This window comes from Epinephelus moara, chromosome 8 (genome assembly GCF_006386435.1).
Source record: "Epinephelus moara isolate mb chromosome 8, YSFRI_EMoa_1.0, whole genome shotgun sequence".
In the NCBI taxonomy this organism is placed as follows: domain Eukaryota; kingdom Metazoa; phylum Chordata; class Actinopteri; order Perciformes; family Serranidae; genus Epinephelus; species Epinephelus moara.
Genome location: NC_065513.1, coordinates 25224416 through 25230638, shown reverse-complemented (window position 1 = coordinate 25230638; position 6223 = coordinate 25224416). Strand labels below are relative to the sequence as shown.

Sequence of the window (6223 nt, the reverse complement as noted above, 5' to 3'; positions counted from 1 at the left end):
ACTCCAAGATTGCAAGTTTCCAAATATAATAAATAAAATACAATAAAATATAATAAAATAAAGTGATCCATGCATCAGGTATTTTCCCAGAACGAACTATAAATGTCATATAAACGTAATTTGCCCTGTTGCTCTTACGGCTCAGCCAAATTTTGCTAATTGTGGGAACAATTTAGCATTTTGAATAGAAGGGCACATCCAGTGCAACTGGCAATTACTGTAATGCTCAGCCAAATTATTTAATGCCAATTTTTTTTTCTTTTATTTTTAAAAATTGTTATTTTTTATTTGTTTTTTTTAACCGTCTCAGGTGTGTGTGTGGTGTTTTTAGGATTATTTTCGGACATTAACCAGTACATAGAATTCAAAAAGTTTCTTGAGACACTGACTCCCAAATAAAAATATTCCCAAAGACTTGATATTTCATGTTTCCCCTCCTGATCTAACAGCTCCATGTTTTAAATAAACACTTTGTCTTGACAGTATTGACAAACATGTAAATATAAATGAGCTCATTTAATGTATTTTTTTAATGGGTGACACATGGTAACACAGCACCCAGGGGCGATTCTAGGATCAGAGGTTTAGGGGTGCTGAGCACCCAGAGAGCTGCCCGGCCAGGCAAGATAAATTTCACTGTTTTGTACATTTTAAACCAGTTTCATTCCCACATTTGTGAAAGAAAAGCACAACACTTTTTGGGAAAGTCTGTGACATCAAATCTGATAAAAGTTATTTAAATGCTGAGCCACAGCAAAAGAGGAATGGATTGGAATCATAAAAGAAACATATCGTAACCCTAATTTCTGGGAGAGGATAACTCATTTTGATACAGCAGCTCCTCAACATACACATAAACAGTATGGATGTTTCTGGAGTAAACCAGCCCCCTATAGTGAGTACCAAAAATACCAAAAATGGACCTTGGACTTATTTTTTGGACTTTTATTTGAAATGCAATGCACAACATGTAACATTAACACATAAACAGTAATTGACTTTTTCAATGTTTGTCTCTGCCTTTTTCCTTCTTGTCTGTATTATATAATAAAAATACATAAATAAAAATACTCTTCAATACACTTCAAAAAAGAAAAGTGCTTGAAATCTACAAAATAATAATAATAAATACACACAATAAGAGTTATAATGTTAATGGGCATCCAGTCAGTTAGCTAGTCAGTAGCACCTTGGCTTTAATATTTACACATGCACATGACACAACAGCTAGCTTCTGTCATTCCAGTTCAAACATAGAGGACAGTGGTAGTGACCACCTGTAACGTTTCGTAGCTAGAACAAACGTCAGCTAACTCCTACCTAACAACATAAACAGTGACCTACGATTAAATGCAGCAAAAATGAGGACTGGTAATGATAGTAATGTGTTTGTATTGAGTGGTAGAAGTTAAGAAATGTGCCACATATCCTGGTTTAAGCCAGGTACTTACACCACCACTGCATATCACCCACTCTGGAAGGCAGCACATTGCTCTGTGCAGATAGAGCGCTCAGAGCCCGAGTCGGGGAAAGGTGGGAGGGATGGGGTGGATCAAATTTTTGTTGTTGAAATATTACATTGCAACCAAGTACTGTATGGTTTTGACACTTTTCTAGCTTGTTAAAAAGGGACATACAGTAAAAAATAAAATAAAATAAAATAAAAAAAATCTCTCAAATTTTAGGGGTGCTGGGATTCAATTTCGGGGTGCTTCAGCACCCCCAAAAATGGGCTAGAAACGCCTATGACAGCACCTAAAAATGTCCCGTGTGTCAAGTGTCTGATGGCTGATGTGTAATGTTCCCTCTCCGTGGGTGTGTGAAATTCACACATGTGAACACACCTCCTGCCCGTCGAGAAGGGAGCCATCTGACCTTTAGCTTGTGGCGAATTTAATGAAGAGACTGTCATTCGCCGTCTCTGTGACTGCATGCTTGTCTCACACATGCAGTTGTTGAAAAGTGCACAACCTTGATACCCTCCTTTTTGTCCGGTCTCATCATCGCTGTCAGGATTAATGAGCCAGTTGCTTGGACAATCAGTCTGCCAGTCAAACCAGTCTGCCTGACTGGTCCGTGGTGGCCTGATGGATATGATGCTGAATGGGAAACAGAAGACACCAGTGACATCCAGTGGCCAAGCATTACTCTGCTCTTACTTGTTGATGTAATAGCCTACTCTGTACCACAGGCACACTTTTGTCCTTTCTAACAAAGATACTGCTTTTCTTTCTTTTTACCTTGAAAATTATTCTGATGCAGCTTTTTTACTATATGATTTAAAAACTTTGCATTATGGCCTTTCTCTATGACCTACTTTAGAGGAGGTGACAGCTGCAGGCAGATGTGAAACAAACAAGTACTTCCATCCATCATATACATACAAAAGACAAACAACACAACACAGACAAACAGCCAAATTGACGGTTCAGCATCAAATGTTCATGTCTAGGAGATTTGCTAATGGTAAAGAAAAGGCCTAATTATAAAAAATATTCTGCAGTGTAAAAATACTCTGTTAACAGTGACAGCCAAGCAGGTAAAAGTACAAAGTTACTGGCATCAACATATACTTACAGTACCAAAAGTAACAAGACTCGTTATGCAGAGTATTTCAGAATAATGTCTATTTTATGACTGGATTATAATTACTGTCACATTAATGTGTTCATCACTTTAATGTTGCCGCTCATAAAGGTGGGGGTAATTTTAATTATTTTATATACTGCTGGGTAGTTTGGGAATTTCCCCTGGAGATCAATAAAGCTTTATCTTTGAAACCTGAGCAGACTGATTTCTTTTAAAAACATGGGAAGAAGGCAACGAGCAACAAAAGAAGAAATGACCCCAAAAATCTGCAAGAAATTAGTAAATTAAAAATTAGAAAATTAAAAACAATTAAATTTGTTAAAAAAGAAAGAAAGTTAAAAACAAACAAACAGAAAATGACCTGGGAAGAGTGCTTAAAAATTATAATAATGCTATAATAATATTAATAGTAATATTAATAATAGTTTTTCCCTAGCTTTTTCCCCTAGTTTTCTAAAAATACATTTCTAATTCTACTTATATATATATATATATATTTTTTTTTTTGCAATTTGTGGGACATTTCTTATCAAGTTGCTCATTGCCTTTCTTCCCATGTTTTTATTTTTTTTATTTTTAAAGAAATCGCACCATTTTGCTCAGGGTTCAAAGGTTGAAATACTTGTGAAAGGCGTCTAAAAGCAACACAGGAAAACTGATGTCGATCCAGGTTTCAATGGGTTTATATATATAGTCATGGGCGTAGATTCTGTGGGGACGCAGGGGGTATGTCCCCCTAGAGATACAGACCCCAAACTGTCCCCCCAATAAAAACATTAAAGTATAGCAGAAGACTTTTTTTTTGACAAATTGCTAGCAGTATGCAACCTCAAAAGCAGTGGCTGCAATCTGCCCTAAACTGGAAGGAAGAGGCAACTCTGCACGGTTGAAGCAGGATGTACTGTGATGTTTCCGCCATATACTGGTGCAGAAAAAAAGCACAAATTGGGTGCATAAAAATTCACTAAAATGCAGGAAATCCCCCCGAAAGATTTAAAAAACAAACAAACAAAAGTATGGCTTGTCCGCAATAATCCATCATCATTTTTTTTGTTGATAGTATTTTGTATAATTAATATGAATCTGCAAGTGTCTGTCTAATTTATTTCATATTAATTCTTTTGTTCTTTTTTGTCTTAATTTTGTTCATCTGTTGGATTTCTATCGCTTTAACACATCACTTGACTGATACTGTGCTTCTTTACATCCACTCATGATTTATTGATTCTGATTCATCTGTTGATGTGTCTGATCATAACGCTTATTGTGTTTCTTCCTGGTGATGTTTTAGTCTTTTGCTTTTTCTCATAAAGGTAAAGAATAATCACACACACACACACACACACACACACACACACACACACACACACACACACACACGATTGTTGATATTTTTGTACAAAACCAATGCAACTTTATTGAAAATGTATTATAACAACAGTAAACATTACAGATAGAAAAATAACTCGTCACAGTGCTCACCACCACGGAGGTGTGTGTTTTGTACACAGTGATTCAAAGCACCAGGCTGCAGTTGAAGTGTGTGGGGGGTGTGAGTGCACAGCAGCGTTGCAGGCTGCTCTGACTGAATCCTGCTCCGACCGTCACGTTCCACGGCTCATACACCGTCACACTGCGAATAAAACACACCCACACACTGAATCACAGTGTCTCTCCTTTTCTTCATCATCAGCTGTATTCATTCTGAAAAAAAGCTGTTTTTGATGTATTTATAACTGCACGGAGATATCAAAAAATATCTATGCAGCTGAAATACACAGCAAATATGTGGAAACAGTTATTACAAACACATGCACACCTGTTATAGAGTTGTGTGCAGCAGGTGAGTAGTTGTGAGCTGCTGGTCACGTTGGTGTTGATGAACTCTGTGCTCAGGAAATGTGGACACTGAAGATCAGGGATGTACAACGTACCTGGAGACCCACAGAGCGATGTCATAAAATCATAAAAACCTTTGAGTGACAGATTATCTATTGTGTGGAGCTGATATATAGACATTCAGGGACAAATCACACACTCTTTTCATCACCTGTGTCAATTTAACATGCTCTCACAATAACTGACACAGAAAACTGAAACTGAAATCAGAATTAATATATAATGTATTTGTGTAATCTACTTGAAAATAATAAATGAATAATAATTTGCAGTAAAATAAACGTAAATGACAACAATTCAGCGCAATCATTTTAAAATCTATAGAAATCATTGTATTGTGTGATACATGTATAGCCTACATGTATTGTATAACACACTGTAATAATAGAAAAAACATATTTATAGCCATGGCTGTGTGGTCATTATATTTTGCATGCTGTGTTACTGAACCAGTGAGTCTAATGAATAATAAAGCTGGAATAACTCTTATGTAGCTCTTAAAAAATAAATAAGTGAAAGGACAAAGTCACTATGAACATTCGTGAATAATAGACTTGAATAGTATTTGCTTACCAGCCCAGTACCTAGTGTGGCTATTAATATAACATGAATATTCATATAAATGTACTCTGGATATTATGATTAAAATCTTACTAGAGAATTCTGCTGTTCCTCAATTTTGTCAGAACACTAATGGTGCACCTAAAAGCCAGTGGATGAATGAGGCACTTAAAGTACTTAAAGGGACACAAAATGGTAAGTTATATGTACATAATTAAGAAGTATTTATAATATATTTAATTTTATAATAGCTGGGGGGCTATTATTTGCTGAAATCACCAGGTCAATATTTGGGACAGGCCTTCAATGCCTTTCACACAACACTGTTGCTTAGCAAAGATGGGAAATAGAGTCAAATTATTTATTTAAACCAATGTGAATATTACTTGTTTAAAAATTAGGCTTTGGATAACATATAAATTATTAATCATTCATTTGATCTAGCGCCGACAGACAGCGCATCACAGGGAAAGTAAGTTACGACGCTAGAGGATTACGGCACCCAGCATACTGACGCAACACCACTTTATATTGTTAAAACAATACTCACAACTTGGATTAATATTTATGAAAAACTTGTTTGATTCTTTTGATCTGAGGACCCTTACGAAATATAAATAACTTACAGGGTAATGGAGGAATGGACACATAATTTAAGGTAGCCAACAACCCAGTTTTATACATTCGAAGAACTTCTATTAAAAAAACTGAACTGCTTTACAACCAGACCAGGCCTCTAATTGAGACAGGCCTTTATTTGTCAAAATGTGTAGCCACAACGGGCTAGTAAAAGGGACTAGGCTTTGAATTGAAGTTTCATGGTATATAATAAAAATACAGTACAATAAATGTTTATATATATATATATATATGTTGTGCCGTACAAGGATTTCTAACAAAGGCCTACACTTTATCCATAAACATTTGGGCCTACATGTAACAATCAAAGCCTGAGACCACATGTTGGCGCCCAAAAGAAAAAAGGAATCAGTCAACCCCCTTTCTCAGTGTGAATCAGCTGATTCAACCCCCAACACAGCACCCCAGCTGACCAGCAGAGGTCCCTTGAAATACACAGCTCCCATTGGGTGAAATCCGCCATGGCCAACCCCGCACCGATGACGTCACGCCGGGGTATATCATCACAAAGCGTACCTGAGGGAAACGCTTCTGG

At 36.5% G+C, this 6223-nt stretch overlaps 1 long non-coding RNA gene across 1 annotated transcript; it reads right to left on the bottom strand.

Annotated features, from left to right (window-relative positions):
* Positions 1-3971: 3971 nt before the first annotated feature.
* Positions 3972-4713, bottom strand: LOC126394312 (uncharacterized). Its single transcript, XR_007570357.1, has 2 exons — positions 4409-4713; positions 3972-4222 (listed from the first exon to the last, which is right to left on the bottom strand). It is a non-coding gene; the product is annotated as an uncharacterized LOC126394312 (long non-coding RNA).
* Positions 4714-6223: the final 1510 nt, after the last annotated feature.